The sequence below is a fragment of the Triticum aestivum genome, chromosome 2B (genome assembly GCF_018294505.1).
Source record: "Triticum aestivum cultivar Chinese Spring chromosome 2B, IWGSC CS RefSeq v2.1, whole genome shotgun sequence".
In the NCBI taxonomy this organism is placed as follows: domain Eukaryota; kingdom Viridiplantae; phylum Streptophyta; class Magnoliopsida; order Poales; family Poaceae; genus Triticum; species Triticum aestivum.
In genome coordinates this window covers 738,369,858-738,388,067 of record NC_057798.1, presented here as the reverse complement: position 1 = coordinate 738,388,067, position 18,210 = coordinate 738,369,858, and positions in this window count along the sequence as shown.

Sequence of the window (18,210 nt, the reverse complement as noted above, 5' to 3'; positions counted from 1 at the left end):
TGCAAAAGAAACAAGATCTGATTACTAATCTGGACTAAAGTCAAACTTTACAGTAGCAAAATCTTGTTCAAGTTGGTTAAACATAAAGAGGGCTTTGAGACGAAGATCTAGGCGCTTGAATCGCCTGATCCCGATAAACGAGCGAAAAGATAAACTAAAACTAAGATTCGGGCTGAAATCACGATCGAAAATAATCGCGGAAAAACCCTGGAAAAAGAAAAACTGACGAACAGGCTAACGAACGAACGCTCGATGTGTGCGGCTAACGGGTGAACTTCGTTCGTTAAAACGAACGTATGAATGGGCGGTCGCTAAATAACTAAACCGGGAAATAAAACCGATCTTAAAAAACACATCTAGGTTTTCAAATAAAAACCGAACGGTTTTATAATAAAACTGATGGCTACCTCGGGAGGCGTGACAGCGGCGGCGACGGCAGCGGGAACTCTGGCAGCGGCGAGCTCCGGCGGGCGGCGGCGGCGGCTCCGGTGGCGGCGGCGAGGTGCGGCGGATCCGGGGCGGGGGAGGCGCGGATAGGGTTTTGGCTGCGGGGGGCCTCGGGCCTTATAAGGGCCGACCAGGTCGGTGTCCTAGCGGGACACGGCCTGGTTAGGTCGGTGGGATTTTTTTATAAATAATTCCACGTAGAAGAACGATGAAAAGAAATACTAAACAGACTCCAAAAATGCTGAATAAATTTTCCCCGTCCTCTAAGAATACGCCGGACAAGGTGAACATTTATTTGGGATTCTAATGCAATTTTGAAAAACGCACTTTTTTCCTAATTCAAATAAAATAGCAAATAAACTTATAATAAAATTCTTATTTGATTTTAATATTTTCCACCAATATTTCTTTAATTTTGGAAAGTCATTTTATCCCCTCTCTTTTATTTTATATTTGAAATATATGTGAGAAAAATAATTAAAACCAAACGATCCTCTCTTCAAAATTTGAGAAAACTCAAATGTGAAAATAATGAAATCCCCAACTCTCTCCGCGGGTCCTCTGTATGGTGGCTCCACTAAACTTTGCAGAACTTGATCACCTTGCTGCGTGTGACTCGGCTGGCAAACTCGAGAATCTTCACTGGTTTCTCCTCATAAGTCAAATCATTATTCAGTTGAATCACCTCCAGTGGCACTGTGTCTCTCAGAGGAATATCAGCCATCTCTGTGTGGCACTTCTTCAACTGGGAAACGTGAAACACATCATGAACTCCTGACAATCCTTCGGGCAATTCCAACTTGTAAGCAACTTCTCCCATACATTCCAAAACTTTGTATGGTCCCACAAAAGGTGGTGCTAACTTTCCCTTAACTCCAAAATGCTTAATTCCTTGAAGTGGGGACACACGAAGATATATTGTGTCTCTGACTCCGTAAACTGTCTCCTTGCATTTAGAATATGCATAACTCTTCTGCCTGGACTGGGCTACCTTGAGTCTGTCGCGAATCATCTTAACCTTCTCTTCTGACTCCTTAATCAAATTTGTCCAAACAACTGATGGTCTCCAACTTCATCCCACAGCAACAGGGTCCTGCACCTCCTTCCATACAAGGCTTCGAAAGGGGCCATCTTCAAACTGGCTTGATAGCAGTTGTTGTAAGAGAACTCTGCATAAGGCAAATTGTCGTCCCAACTAGATCCATAATCTAGCGACAAGCTCTCAACATATCCTCCAGAATCTGGTTGACTCTCTCGGTCTATCCATCTGTTTGTGGATGAAAGGCTGTACTGAACTCTAGCCTGGTACCCAAAGTTTCATGCAACTGATTCCAGAACTTTGAGGTAAGGTGGGTTCCTCTATCTGATACAATGGTCCTCAGAACTCCATGCCGACATATGATCCTGGTCATATATATATCTTTGCCAACTTAGCACTTGTGTAAGTGGTCTTCACTGGGATGAAATGAGCTACCTTCGTCAAATGATCGACTACAACCCATATCGAGTCATAGCCTAAACGATTCCTGGGCAATCCCGTGATAAAGTACATGCCTAACTTGTCCCACTTCCATTCGGGTATCGGCAATGGTTGTAGCAATCCTGCTGGCTTCTGATGCTCTGCCTTCACTCTGTGACATACATCACAAACTGCTATATACTCCGCAATATCCTTCTTCCTTCTAGGATGGTGAGCAAAATCGACTTACTCGCACAATCAATGTTCCCTCCATACTTTGACAACCAATCCATGCCTAATATAACATCCAGTCCTTGTGACTCCAGTACTATTAGGTCTGAGGGAAACACATAGTTACCAATCCTTAATGGTAACCGATCACACCATATGCTGACCATATACTCTGCTCCTGGCGAGGTTACTAACATGGGTGACCTAAGGGCTTGGGTTGGCAACTTATATTTATCCACAAATCCATTGAAATGTATGAATGTGATGCACCAGTATCAAAAAGAATGATTGCAGTAAATGACTTAATCAAAAACTTACCTATTACTGCATCTGGTTGCGCTTCAACCTCCTCCACGCTAACGTGGTTCACCTGTCCCCTGTTGAAAGGGTTAGGCTTCTTTCCAGAGCTCCCATTGCCATTTCCATTCTTAGCTTCAGGACACTCTGTTGCGTAATGTCCATTCTTCCCGCACTTGTAGCAAGTAATGTGACTTAGATCTTTCTTGGCGGGCGTTGCTGGGTTGGAACGGTTCTGACCGTTGCTTCCTCCATTCCCATTCCCATTCTTGGGGCCACTATGGTTATGCGGAATCCCTCCATTAGAAATATGGCCTCCATGGTTATGGTGAATGTGTCCTCCGGGTTCGGGGTAAATCGGGGTTTCTACTGAGCTCCAGAATTGTACTTCCCTTGTCCATACTTCCTCTTGCGGCTGGCTATCTGCTGCTGCTTCCCTTCGATCATAAGTGCTCTATCTACCAACTCCTGGTAGTTGTTGAAGTTTGCCACCATCAATTGCATGCTCAGCTCATCATTCAGTCCTTCCAGAAACTTCTCATGCTTAGCGGCATCTGTAGCAACGTCATTAGGGGCATAACATGATAACTTACTAAAGTCATCCACATACTGGCCCACTGTGCGCCCTCCTTGTCGCAAGTTGCGAAACTCGCGCTTCTTCATGGCCATAGCTACTGCTGAAACATGGGTAGTGCGGAAAGCCTGCTGGAACTGATCCCATGTGACAGTGTCGATGGGGTAAGTGGCTGTAAAATTCTCCCACCATGATGCTGCGGGTCCATCAAGCTGGTGTGCGGCAAAATGCACTCTCTCCTCATTTGTGCACTCTGAAGTAGTCAGCTCCCTTTCTATCTTGCAGAGCCAGTCATCTCCAACAATAGGCTCGATGCTACTGGAAAACACCAGCGGATTTAGCCGTAGAAAACGAGCTAAGTGGTCAACAGGTGGTGGTGGTGGTGGGTTGTTGTTGTTGTTGCCTTGTTCTGATTCCTGACTAGTAGCTGCATCAGGGTATTCTGCTGCTGGATCAGCTGGGTGAGCTCCGGTGGGAAAGCAAATCCATTGTCACGTCTCGGAGGCATCTGATAGGTTTAGAAAAGATGAGAAAACATAATAGAATGAGGTCTAGAGGGAAAACACTACCCATATGCTCATGAGACAAACAAAATCAATATCACTTCAATCAATTCAAGCAAGGGCATACAATCGGTCTAACTATTGTTACAAAAGTGCTCGGACTATACTATATACATGGGGAATACTACTACTGATATGGTGGTCGACTAGAAAGTTTGATCAGTGGAAGACTCCATGATATCTGCTCCAGCTTCATCAACATAGTCATCATTGCTATCGTCGGGGTCTGAGTCGGTGTCATCGATGATGATGTAGTCCTTGGTTTTGTCTTCATTTCCTCCTGGCGCGGGGTCTCCCATGAACACTCCTAGCTTCCTCGTCAGGTCGTCATTCTTCTCCACGAGTATCATCATTTCCTCCTCATATCCATCATGTGTAGACTTGAGTTCTTCCTCCAGTTCCGAAATCTTGGTCATTGCTTTCTTCAGATCTATCATGCCTGCACACATCTTGTTCTCCTGGCGGCGAATGTGCGGGTTTAACTCCTGGATGAATGCTGCAATATATCTATCCCTCCTGGTACTGATCATCTCCTATTGTTCATCTCGGCGCCCACAAATCTGGTAGATAGTATCCTTTAGATCCTTGTGGTAAACTTCTCCAATGCGCCCCATGTCGATGTGGGCTGCCATACTCTTTCCTAGACTCCAGGTTGGTGCATCAAAGTAAAACTCTACGGGCTCAGTGACTAGCATGAACGTTCTTCCTGGAACTTGAACTTGAATCATCCAATGCTCCTCTTCTGGTAAAGTGGCGATGTAGGTCCCGGTGAAGCTCTATATTCCTATACTCAGGTACCTAGTGACTTCCTTCAAGTGTCATCCAAAAGGTGTGTCTTCATCCGGTTGCGCGAACTTGTTCCTTGCATCCGACATCCTATAGAGTAGAAAAGGGAGAGAAGTCAGAAATGAGTAGAGAAGAGTGTACTATGGTCTTAGCTTAGTGGTCGTGTCCTACAGTCAGCGTGTGCTCTAATACCATCTTGTAGCGACCAGACCTCAAACAGTCTGATCTCTGTGCATCAGTGTCATCCCTGGATCGGTAATGCTAACACGCACAGTACTCGAGGATTTATAACAGAGTTGCAATCACACACTTATTACATCGAATGTCTCAAAAGAGAACTTATTACAATAATATGGCTTAAGGCCATCTAAAAACGATAACAACGGAAGGCTTGGAAGATAAAGTGAGTCCATCAACTCCAACGGCAAATCTGAGTGAAAGATCAAGACCTAAGGAACCTTACTCGTGGTTTGAAAAGTCTGCAACATGAAATGTTGCAGCCCGAAACGGGTCAGCACATGGAATATGCTGGCAATGTGACACATAGAGTAATGAACAGAATAATGCTATCACTACATGCAATATATGGCTGGTGGAAAGCTCTATGGTTACAGTTTTGCATAAAGCCAATTTTTTCCTACAACAAAGGAATAAATTTACTTAACTATCATGGTAGTTGTTAAACATTGAGAAGTTTCTCCAACTCAATCCCAATTAAGCATCGTCATTAAACCCAATTAGATTATTTACTTTAGAGTGATGAGATCAACATGATAATCCAAGAACCAGATACTCAAGATGTCCATAACTAGGGACACGACTAACCATGATTAGTTTGTACACTCTGCAGAGGTTTGCGCACTTTTCCCCACAAGACTCAATCTCCTCCATTGAATTTCTCGCACTTCATGATGTTTGAGAAACGGATGACCGAGACACAGTCTTTCAGAAGCATTAACTCTTTACTCTGGGTAGACAGTACCAACCTACATCCCCTACATCTGCTAGTGTACCACTGAAAGAGGTCACACAACAAACTCAACTATGCTAGAGCCCATAATAGCTTGTGGCTGCACACGGAAGTTTCTAGCATGAATAATCTTATGATCCCTTTGAGCCTGGGTGGCGGACCTTAGGATGATCACACAGAACCCCGGGATATCCTAGGACAACACTGGATTCTCCAGGTGCCCACAAACAATTCACCCAGATGTGATTTTAAGTTGCCACCTTAAGTAAACCATTAATTAACAAAACTCACATATGTCATGGATACACTCACCCAATCCACGTCTACGAGCATAGCATAGCAATCCTAAGCATAACATAGAAGTAATCTCCCAAAGGTTCGATAATAAAAGGGTAGTAGTTTCTACCTCATCAACTACTTCCCAAAACTTACATGTTATTCAGATCCTAATCATGCAATGTTTAAGGATTGAGCTAATGCAATAAAAATGGGTAGTAAAGAGGTATGATCAAAGTCTTACTTGCCTTGCTGATGGTCCGCAAAACCTAGAGACTCATAGTAGCACGCTTCGCACTCCGGGTACTCTATCATAAGAAAACAATAACATACATAAGTACTCAATTAAATGCACAGATAAAACTCAAATAAGAAGGTCTAACCATAATGTTCAACTTAAGAACCCCGGTTTGCAGAAAGAATCAAATCAAACAGAGAAACAAAACTCAAACTGCAAAAGAAACAAGATCCGATTACTAATCTGGACTAAAGTCAAATTTTGCAGTAGCAAAATCTTGTTCAAGTTGGTTAAACAGAGAGAGGGCCTCGAGACGAAGATCTAGGCGCTTGAATCGCCTGATTCCGATAAACGAGTGAAAAGATAAATTAAAACTAAGATTCAGGTTGAAATCGTGATAAAAAATAATCGCGGAAAAATCCTGGAAAAAGAAAAACTGACGAACAGGCTAACGAACGAACGTTCGCTATCTGCAGTTAATGGTGAACTTCGTTTGTTAAAACGAACGTTCGCTAAATAACTCTGGTGGCAGGAACTCCGGCTGCGGCGAGCTCCGGTGGGCGGCGGCGGCGGCGGCTCCGGTGGCGGTGGCGCGGGGCGGCGGATCCGGGGCGGGGCGAGGCGTGGCTAGGGTTTTGGCTGCGGGGGGGGGGGGGGGGCTCGGGCCTTATAAGGGCCGACCGGGTAGGTGTCCTAGCGGGACACGGCCCGGTTAAGTCGGTGGGATTTTTTTTTGATAATTCCACGCAGAAAAATGAGGAAAAGAAATACTAAACTGACTCCAAAAATTCTGAAATAAATTCCCCGTCCTCTAAAAATACGCCGGACAAGGTGAACATTTATTTGGGACTCTAATGCAATTCTGAAAAACGCACTTTTTCCTAATTCAAATTAAATAGCAAATAAACTTCGAATAAAATTCTTATTTTATTTTAATATTTTTCCACCAATATTTCTTTAATTTGGGAAAGTCATTTTATCCCCCTCTTTAATTTTATATTTGAAATATACGTGAGAAAAATAATTAAAACCAAACGATTCTCTTTTCAAAATTTGAGAAAACTCAAATATGAAAATAACGAAATCCCCAACTCTCTCCGCGGGTCCTTGAGTTGCGTAGAATTTCTAGGATCAACCAAAAATGCAATAAAATATGATATGCAATGATGATCTAATATATAACATGCCAAAATTGAAAATTTGGGATGTTACAGCATTGCAAGCTCAGCTCGCCTCCATGACCACACAAGTTCATCATCCTCTCCATCTTTTACAAGTATGTGTATGATTCATCAGTTCTCAGTGCCATCCTTAGTCTACATGATATTGGATTTTCAGAGTTCTAATTTATAAATTTCTACTTCTATGTATTTACTTTTCTTCATAATTTTGGATAATTAGGTGTTAAATTGTTGCATAAACATTTGTCAAGTGTTAAAAAAGGGAGAAAAGGAAAATGATGTGGTATGTTAATTCAATCACAAAAGGGTTCCTTAAATAAGGCTTCTAGTCATTGTTGATGCTGCAATTATTTCATTGAATAGTCGATTTGACCGGCTGATGAAGTTGAAAAGGTATTTGGTAGATTACCCAATTTTTTTTAAAAAATATCCAATGTAGTAATCTATAGAAATGTTACACTACTTTTGCAGAAGCATTTTCCCATCTCCCGATCTCCAGTTTCTGCACTACCTCTAGGCTCCACCGCTTTAGCTATCCAATGTGCGCCTCCCTTGCCATGATCTAGCGAATGCCAAGCTTGTAGTTAAGCATTTTTTGCATTGGTAACACTTGTTAGGATGGAAGAAGAATATATATGTATGTCCCATGTTGTTGGCTAAGCCTTAGTTGTGGAAGAAATAGTTAATCGATTCAGAAATTGCATCGCAACTATGCATTGATTGTGTTGTATTTTTTAACTAGTTTAAAACCCCGCTTGTTGTTGCCAATATAAGTATTTTCAATTGTAAATGGGTAAGAAGTTATGAAAACAAATGTATGTCCATTGGTGATCATTAAAAGTGGCGCAATTTTGATGCCAACTAACTATTTTAACCAACTATAACTCTACAATGGGATGGTTCCCATGTTCAGGATAGAAGAAGGAGATGCTCAACCGCCATAAAATAGTTAATTAAGAGCCTGATGTTGATTTTCGATAGCAAATTTGATGTTCGTCGTGATTATTACAAGTATTGATATTGTAATACCAAGAACAAAGGCGGGACATGTCACCAGCTACTTAGTGAACATGATAGGACATGTAATATACATTCAAGGGCATAAAAAATAATCTAGCAACATTTTGCAACAATATAGTGATAATCTCCTAGAAACAACTTATATCATCTTGATTTTTCTATTTGTATATATCGAACCATGCACTAGAAACTATTTGAAGATATTTGGTAAACCATTTTATTTAGATGTCCCCACCAACATAGTTAAGTTTATTAAAATATACACGAAACACACATACATATACTATAACCCATGCAAGTGTCACAAAGTAATCTGTGTTGCATGTGGTTTTTAGTTCCTAACATGCATGTGATTAGGTTTAAAGTTCTTTTAATGGAAAATGTCTCAGACTAAATCATAATTTTATTTTACAAAATATGGTCTAAAGTTAGCACAATGTAATTATATTTTTCTATAATAGACATCACACCTATGTAGCAATGGACAAATATTTATTATTTATAAAAAATTCTTGCTCTTAATTATGTTCAGAAAGCTATGATGATAATTTACTAAAAACATTAACTTTAGTATAAATAAAATTTACTATAACTCGTCCTGAGCCAAAAAAAATCCATTGGTGTGCAAGATATAGCTAATAATGCATTATTAAAAATCTACTAATGCATATACAACTTAACATCCATGTATTTTTACATGGCATATGAAACCAGTAGAGGTTAATCGCCAAATTGGCCAAGTGTGACAACAACAATGGTGTTAGTGGTATTGATTATTATTGCACTACTAGTGATGAATAGGCACCACATGAGGAAGTTGGAGATGACTGTGAATCAGATGATACTGGAAATTCGGCAGAGCATGACTCGAATTATAGGTTTATATGTTGTGCTATTTTGCAACTTGAGGGTCATGTTTATTGTTTAAGTTTTAGTATTAAACTAGTCTCTTCCTTGATTTGTAACATCTGCATTCCATCAACTCTCTTGTTTTTGCCACAAGTTTTGTCTTATTTTGTTTCATCAAAGATAAGTTATGATACTTAGTTAACTATGTGGAGGTAGCCTTATTTCCATTGCAAAAAGAATTCAGTTATATACATGTGTACCCGCCAACCACTAGAGAGTAGAAGAGAACTATTCAGCTTTTTATTGTGTGGACTCATCCAAATATTTCTACAACACACGATCTCCTGAATAACTAAGCTTGCAAATTAAAGTGTTATCAATAACACTAAAAATATTGCATGCCCCCATTATTCCCGTACCTAGAAGTTTTTGAAGTATGTAGATTATCATTATCTATAAATAATAATATTATATGTCTTTCGGAGGGAATAATCATACTAACTAAGTGAACGAAGAAAGAAAATATAATCGAAACCTTAGTAAAAAAAGGAGGCACAGACATAAGTCTAAGAGAATTCCATGGTGTGGATGCATGTGACTAGGTTTTATGTTCAATGCATCACAAAGTTGACGAGAACATTGTATCACTTATAAGGGTACATCCATCGGTCATTTACGGCTTCATGGTTGCGACAACATCAAAGAGGATAAGCATGCCATATGTACACTGCAACAAACATCATGTAATGCTGAATGATGGCTTGAAAATAGGGCAAGAAATGCACACCCACATCTTAAATGCAAATAATTAAATTATGGATAAAATGCACAAGATAGAAAAATGAATCAAACACTGAAGGTAGATTTTCCAAGATTTTCTCATCAATATAAAGAGCTTATTAATTAAATCTCGTAGGTGAAAGTCTCTGATTAATAATTCCAACATAGTTACTACATCTAACTGTAGTATAAATGACATTGTTGAAATGGAAATGTTCCTCGTAATTTCCGTTGCCTGCATGCTTGGGGGAGCACTTGATACTTCTTCGGACTAAAGTATATAAACATTGATACTCATTATTTAGCAATATATGTTTTGTAGCATATGGCAGCTTGATAGTCATTATTTGGTATAATATGTTTTGTAGCATATGTCATCTTTCATAGTGCTGTTCTACGTTGTTCCACTTATACTAATATTGACACTACATTATGATCTTATAACATGAGAATGCCTTGATTGGTTTTTGCATAGTCGGTTAACCGTTGTTAAGATTAATTAGGCAATAAATGCTTTAACTATTTGTATGGTTGATTCAATTTAATGGACAACTGAAAGTGCATCCAAATTCAACATGAAGTGAATACATGTATTTCTTGTTAGATAATGACACAGGCATGCGCACATTTGTATATAGATTGTTAGATAATAACTACACCTGCACGTGCATTGAATTATGCTTAGTGCAAAAAAATCAAAATTTGATTATTTATGTAACATTTTCTAGATTTGTAACAAACATGGCAGTCCTTTTAAATTCATATAGTAACTTCAATTTTAGTTGAAATTTTGTGCCAGAAATTTATGATATAAATTCATAACCACTTGCTCATATTTTAGTCAACAACTTGGAAGAAGCTTTTATGCATATTTTTTTGTTTTGACTCAAGTCAACAATCTTGGTGGAAACTCAACATCGAATGGAACCTAGATTTGGATATACACACCCCAAGCTGAATTCCTGCTTCTTGGAGATCTTCGTCATAGAATGGTGGATCCTTTGGACACATCAAAATAAATCATATTTAAGCAAGATGCCCACGATACCATCATTTCCTTTAAGCGTTATTTCTCATTTTGGCAATACCAGATTAAGAGCAAACTAAACCTTAAAGATGATATGCAAGTTTGGTTAGACATGTTATGAAAATTCTCACAAGTTGTCCATTCCAATGGAATGCAGCGATTAGGTGCCCAGACTCACCTGCACCATGTTAGATAATAATTCACAAAAAATTCAATAAACTCCAAAAAAGTTCCAATTGTGTGGTAGATAATTTATTGCGTGAGGTACGCTCCAATTTTCAGATCATTTGGACGTCTGAGTAGCTCTCAGCAAAAAACACAAATTTGGGGTCTGTAAAAAAGTTTACTGTTCTCACCCGATTTGTCTTTTTTTGCTGAGAGCTACTCAGATGTCTAAATCATCTAAAATTTGGAGCATACCTCACACATCAAATTTCTACCATGCAAAAACCATTAGGAATTTTTTAGTATTTGTTTTGATTTGTTTCTTCAGTGCGGATCGCTTTCATTACCTTTCGACATTTTGATTTGTATAGATGAGCCTGAGCTCAGATCGCTTTCATTTCCTTTCAACATTGTGAATTAAATTTTGACCTCTTTTGAGTACTTAATATTATGTACATCAATGTAAAAAGTACTATGAGTTAGTGTCTGATACTTCTCTGATGTGTCTATAATTTTTATTGTTTCATGCTATTGTATTATCAATCTTGGATGCTTTATATCAAGCGTGTTAGTAGTATGATCCAATCGCATGGTTTGACACTAGGGTGCTCATGATTTATATTTATGCGGTGAAGGCAGAGTCATGCATGTTGGGGAACATGGTAATTTCAAAATTTTCCTACGATCATGCAAGATCTATCTATGTGATGCATAGCAATGAGAGGGGAGAGTGTGTCCATGTACTCTCGTAGACCGAAAGTGGAAGAGTTAGTTAACCCTGTTGATGTAGTCGAACGTCTTCGCGATCCAACCAACCCAAGCACCGAACGTACGGCACCTCCGCGTTTAGCACACATTCAGCTCGAAGACGTCCCTCGTACTCTTGATCCAGTTGAGGCCGAGGGAGAGTTTCGTCAGCACGATGGCGTGGTGACGGTGATGATGAAGTTACCGGCGCTGGGCTTCGCTTAAGCACTACGACGATATGACCAAGGTGTGTAACTGTGGAGGGGGCACCGCACACGGCTAAAACAATTATCAACTTGTGTGTCTAAGTGGTGCCCCCCTCCCCCGTATATAAAGGAGTGGAGGAGGGGGAGGGCCGGCCCTCTATGGCGCGCCCAAGGGGGGAGTCCTACTCCCAGCGGGAGTAGGATTCCCCCTTCCCAAGTTGGAGTAGGAGAGGAAGGAAGGGGGAGAGAGAGGGGAGGAAGGGGGGGGCGGACCCCACCCTATTCAGATTGGGCTTGGGGGGGGACTCCACCTGGCCGCCTCCTCCTCTCTCGCACTAAAGCCCAATAAGGCCCATATACTCCCCGGGGGGTTCCGGTAACCCCCCCCCCCCCGGTACTCCAGTAAATGCCCGAACTCATCCGAAACCATTCCGATGTCCAAACATAGTCGTCCAATATATCAATCTTTATGTCTCTACCATTTTGAGACTCCTCGTCATGTCCGTGATCACATCCGGAACTCCAAACTACCTTCGGTACATCAAAACACATAAATTCATAATACCAATCGTCATCGAACGTTAAGCGTGCGGACCCTACGAGTTCGAGAACTATGTAGACATGACCGAGACACGTCTTCGGTCAATAACCAATAGAGGAACCTGGATGCGCATATTGGTTCCTACATATTCTATGAAGATCTTTATCAGTTGATGGGGTTATGTACCTAGGGTAGGGTCATGGACCTGATCCAAGTAACTTACCCCAGGACATCCTTAGAAGAGGTCGCCTTCCAGTCGACCAACTAGGACTCACTCGACTGGCCTGAAGGACTCGACCACGAAGACTCACTCGACCACCAGGAGGTCAAGAGGCACTCTGCACTGCAACGGCCTGTAATCAAGTAGACTTTATGATAGTAAAGGCACTTTATGTGGGGCGTTACCAGTAACGCCCCAGACTTAACTCACCTTAAACCCTCTCCTACGTGGGTTGGCTGGGGTCGTGGCGCACTCTATATAAGCCACCCCCCTCCACAGGCAGAAGGGTTCGGCACCTTGTAGCTCATATACTCATAATCCACTCGACCGCCTCCGGGCTCCGAGACGTAGGGCTATTACTTCCTCCGAGAAGGGCCTGAACTCGTACATCCTTTGTGTTTACAACCTCTCCATAGCTAGGACCTTGCCTCTCCATACCTACCCCCCACTCTACTGTCAGGCTTAGAACCACAACAATTGGCGCCCACCGTGGGGCAGGTGTTTTAGCGATTTTGTGGAGAAGTTGCGATTCTTTCGAGTACTTTCATCATGGTGTCTGCTGGAGTTTTGGTCGAGGGTCAAGAGATCCGTCTCGGCACTCTCACCTTCATCGCCGACGACTCCGCATGGCTCCAGGAGGCTCCACTCGACGTAGATGCGCTCCCCGTCCGCGGTGCGACGCATTTTCGCGCATGTGTCCGCGGCGTTCTGTTGCGGCAACCGTCGACCCAGTATCGGTCGACTCCTCCATCTTCCGCCCTCCCGGTCTCCCGCCAGCGCAAGCGCTCGGGCCGGTCGAGGCTTCAGCGATGGGTGAGGCACGCGGTGGCTCGTCAATCAGCCACCACCCAAGTCGCGGAAATCGAGCCCGACGAATATCTCTACGGCTTGTTCGACCTGTCGACTGGCTCCGTAGAGACTGCATCCGAGTGCGGTAGCAGTGATCCAGCGGCGGAAATCTTGATGGTCGACAGGCCCCACAGTCCTCCTGGCTTCGCCCGTGGTGGTGGAGCAGGTGACAGCGGCGACCCTACACGAGGCTACAAAGAGTACCAGCCCGAGCCACTCGACTCTCTGCAAAGAGAGGAGCTTTGCCGCAGGAACGAGGATCCCCTGCGTATTCCCATCGCAGGAGAAACCCCCGAGGCTCGTGCCTTGGAGGAGGCGTGTCTGGCCAATTTGGCCGAGCGCACTCGACTGGAGAACCTTCAGCGAGCACTCGACGAGCGCGCGCGGCAACGAGTTCCCGACACCAATCGGCGTCAACTCTTCCCGCCGACTCAGGTATATCGAACCCCAATCCAGAATTTAGCGGCTGCGACCCATATAGCAGAGTCCATCCAGCCTTCGCAGTCGGAAGCTGGCAGAGGTTTGCTGCAGATCAGGGATCTGCTTCGGGCAGCAGGAGATCAAAATTCAGCCGTGTCTCAGTCGCGCAACAGAATTCACAGTCGATCCGTCACTGTGAATACGGTTCAGTCGGCTCACAGCCCCAGATCGCCTCCGCGGCGTGAAGGGCGCGAGAATCGACGAGATCAATATGGCGACAGACTCGACCGAGATGATAGGCGTCGAGTGCCCTATTCCCCTCCGAGGGGTGGGTCTTACGCTCCTCGGCAGCCAGATGATAGGCGTCAGTATAGTACGGGGCGTAGGGTTCCAGTCGACCCCAGAGAACCAGGCTTCGACGCGCGATCCATTATCGTGCAAGGGTTGGTCGACCGGAACAGAGCCCATCGAGGTGGACTCGACAGAGATGTGCCCACAAGCAGTCGAGTGCATGTTTCTGGCCCAGAATGTTTCAGCAGAGCTATCAGAGCTGCAGTTATCCCTCCCAATTTCAGGTTGGCAACAGGAGTCAGCAAGTTCACTGGGGAGTCTAAGCCTGAAACTTGGCTTGAAGACTACCGAGTGGCAGTTCAGATTGGCGGTGGGAACGACGAGGTGGCCATGAAGCATTTGCCCCTCATGCTGGAAGGTTCTGCCAGGGCATGGTTGACTCAATTACCTCCCAGCAGCATTTACACTTGGGAAGATCTGTCCCGAGTGTTCGTCAGAACGTTTGAAGGAACTTGCAAGCGACCAGCTGGATTAACAGAGTTGCAAGTCTGCGTGCAGAAGGCCAATGAGACTCTCAGAGAGTATATTCAGAGGTGGATCACTTTGCACCACACTGTGGAGAATGTGTCCGATCATCAGGCAGTCTGCGCCTTCAAAGACGGCGTCAAGAACAGAGAACTGAGTTTGAAGTTTGGTCGAACCGGTGACATGACCTTGAGTCGGATGATGGAGATTGCTACCAAATACGCCAACGGCGAAGAAGAAGACCGACTCCGAAGCGGCAAGCACAAGCCGAGTCAGTCGGAAAAAGGAAACACCAGTCGGAAACAGAAGCGGAAGGCTGAACCGGCAGCTCCTGGAGAGGCTCTGGCCGTGACTCAAGGAAAGTTTAAGGGGAAACCAAAAGGATCCTGGAACCCCAAGAAGGTAAAGGATAAAGAAGGGAACGACGTGATGGATATGCCATGTCACATTCACACGAAGAAAGACGAAGAGGGGAATATCATTTACCCGAAGCACACCACTCGCCAATGTCGACTCCTGATCCAGCAGTTTCAAGGAAAACAGTCTAAGGACAAGGAGAAGGAGTCGGACAAGGCCGAAGACAAGGAGGACAGTGAGGGAGGATATCCGCATATCAACTCCACTCTGATGATCTTTGCAGATGTGGAAAGCAGAAGTCGACTGAAAGTGATTAACCGAGAGGTGAACATGGTTGCCCCCGCAAAAGCAAATTATCTGAAGTGGTCCCAAACACCCATCACATTCGACCAATCTGATCACCCGACTCATATTGCCACCCCTGGGAGGCAAGCTTTGGTGGTCGATCCAGTTGTCGAAGGCACTCGACTGACAAAGGTGCTGATGGATGGTGGAAGTGGGCTGAACTTATTGTATGCAGACACATTGAAAGGTATGGGCATTCCGATGTCCCGACTGAGCACTAGTAACATGAGCTTTCATGGAGTTATACCAGGGAAGAAGGCCGAGTCACTCGGCCAGATAGCTTTGGACGTGGTGTTTGGTGATTCGAAGCATTTTCGCAAAGAAAAGTTGACGTTTGAGGTCGTGGATTTTCAGAGTGCATATCATGCCATTTTGGGGAGACCAGCTTATGCACGGTTCATGGCTCGACCATGTTACGTGTACCTCAAATTGAAGATGCCCGGCCCCAAAGGAGTGATCACTGTCACCGGTGATAGGAGAAAGGCAGAAGAGTGCTTTCAGAAGGGCTCCAAGATTGCCGATTCCCAAGTGACAGCGGTCGAGTTCGAGGAATACAAGCAAAACGCAGATCCGAGTGACTTGCTGCGATCCAAGAAGCCCGCCACAGAGTCTGCTTTCCAGTCGTCCGGCGAGACGAAGCCTGTTCACATTCATCCGACCGACCCCGAAGCAGCTCCGACCCGCATCTCCACAACACTCGACCCAAAATAGGAAGAAGCGCTCATCCAGTTCCTCCGTGAGAACTGGGACATTTTTGCATGGAAGCCCGCTGACATGCCAGGTGTTCCCAGGGGACTGGCTGAGCATCGCCTAAGAGTCGACTCGTCTGCAAAACCAGTCAAAGAGCATCTTCGGCGGTCCGCCGTCCAGAAGAGAAAGGCCATTGGTGAAGAAGTGGCTCGACTGTTGGCGGCAGGATTTATCCGAGAGATATACCACTCCGAGTGGCTCGCTAATGTCGTCATGGTTCCTAAGAAGGACAAGTCGCTCCGAATGTGCATCGATTTCAAGCACATCAACCGGGCCTGCCCGAAAGATCACTTTCCTCTCCCTCGCATAGATCAAATTGTTGACTCGACCGCGGGATGCGAGAGGTTATCTTTTTTAGATGCTTACTCCGGGTACCACCAGATCCGTCTGTACGGGCCCGACGAGGTAAAAACAGCTTTCATCACTCCATTCGGGTGCTTCTGCTATATCACCATGCCATTCGGCCTCAAGAATGCCGGAGCCACATTTATGCGAATGATTCAGAAGTGTCTACTCACTCAAATCAGTCGGAATGTGGAAGCATATATGGATGATATCGTTGTCAAGTCACGAAAAGGTTCCGACCTGCTCGCTGATCTCGCCGAAACATTTGCCAACCTCAGAAGGTATGATATCAAGCTCAATCCATCAAAGTGCACATTTGGAGTTCCTGGTGGCAAGTTACTCGGTTTTCTCGTTTCCGAACGGGGAATCGACGCTAACCCAGAGAAGATTGGCACTATTCTCCGAATGAAACGCCCTGTGCGAGTGCACGATGTCCAGAAGCTTACTGGATGCTTGGCCGCATTAAGTCGATTCATCTCACGACTCGGTGAAAAGGCATTGCCTCTTTACCGACTGATGAAGAAGGCAGACAAGTTCGAGTGGACTCCAGAAGCTGATGCAGCGTTTGCCGAGCTAAAAGCTCTGCTCTCCACCCAGCCGGTGCTTGCTGCTCCAATCAGCAAAGAGCCTCTGTTGCTCTACATCGCAGCCACAGGACAAGTCGTCAGTACTGTGCTAACGGTCGAGCGGGAAGAAGAAGGAAAAGCTCTCAAAGTTCAGCGCCCAGTGTATTATTTGTCTGAAGTCTTGACTCCATCCAAGCAGAGATATCCTCATTATCAGAAGCTTGTGTATGGAATATACATGACCACAAAGAAGGTTGCTCATTATTTCTCTGATCATTCCATCACAGTCGTCAGCGACGCTCCACTATCAGAGATTTTGCACAACAGGGATGCAACTGGTCGAGTGGCCAAATGGGCGATTGAACTTCTTCCCCTTGATATCAAGTTTGAGGCAAAGAAAGCCATTAAGTCCCAGGCAATAGCAGATTTCCTCGCCGAGTGGATTGAACAACAGCAGCCGACTGAAGTTCACTCGGAGCATTGGACCATGTTCTTTGATGGCTCTAAGATGTTGAATGGTTCCGGTGCTGGGGTTGTCCTGGTTTCCCCCAGAGGAGATAAGCTCAGATATGTGCTCCAGATTCACTTTGATTCCTCCAACAATGAGGCAGAATATGAGGCCCTCTTATATGGGTTGCGCATGGCCATTTCACTCGGCGTCCGTCGCCTGATGGTCTATGGCGACTCGGATTTAGTGGTCAATCAGGTGATGAAAGAGTGGGACGTGAGAAGCCCAGCCATGACTGGATACTGCAGTGCAGTGAGGAAGCTGGAAAAGAAGTTCGAGGGGTTGGAGCTCCATCACATACCCCGACTGAAAAATCAAGCAGCTGATGATCTAGCAAAGATAGGTTCCAAGAGGGAAGCCATTCCGAGTGGCGTGTTCTTGGAGCATATACACACTCCGTCAGTCAAAGAAGATCCTTTCACCGAAGAAACTCCACAGCCCAAGAGTGCCACAGATCCGACTGAAGTTGAAGTCCCAGCGGTGGTCGACTTGATCATGGAGGTTTTGGTGGTCATTCCCGACTGGACGATTCCGTATGTCGCATATATCCTGAGAAAAGAGCTTCCGGAGGATGAGGAAGAGGCTCGACAGATCGTCCGTCGATCTAAGGCCTTTACCGTTATCAAAGGACAATTATACAGAGAAAGCGCGACTGGAGTTGGTCAGAAGTGCATAAC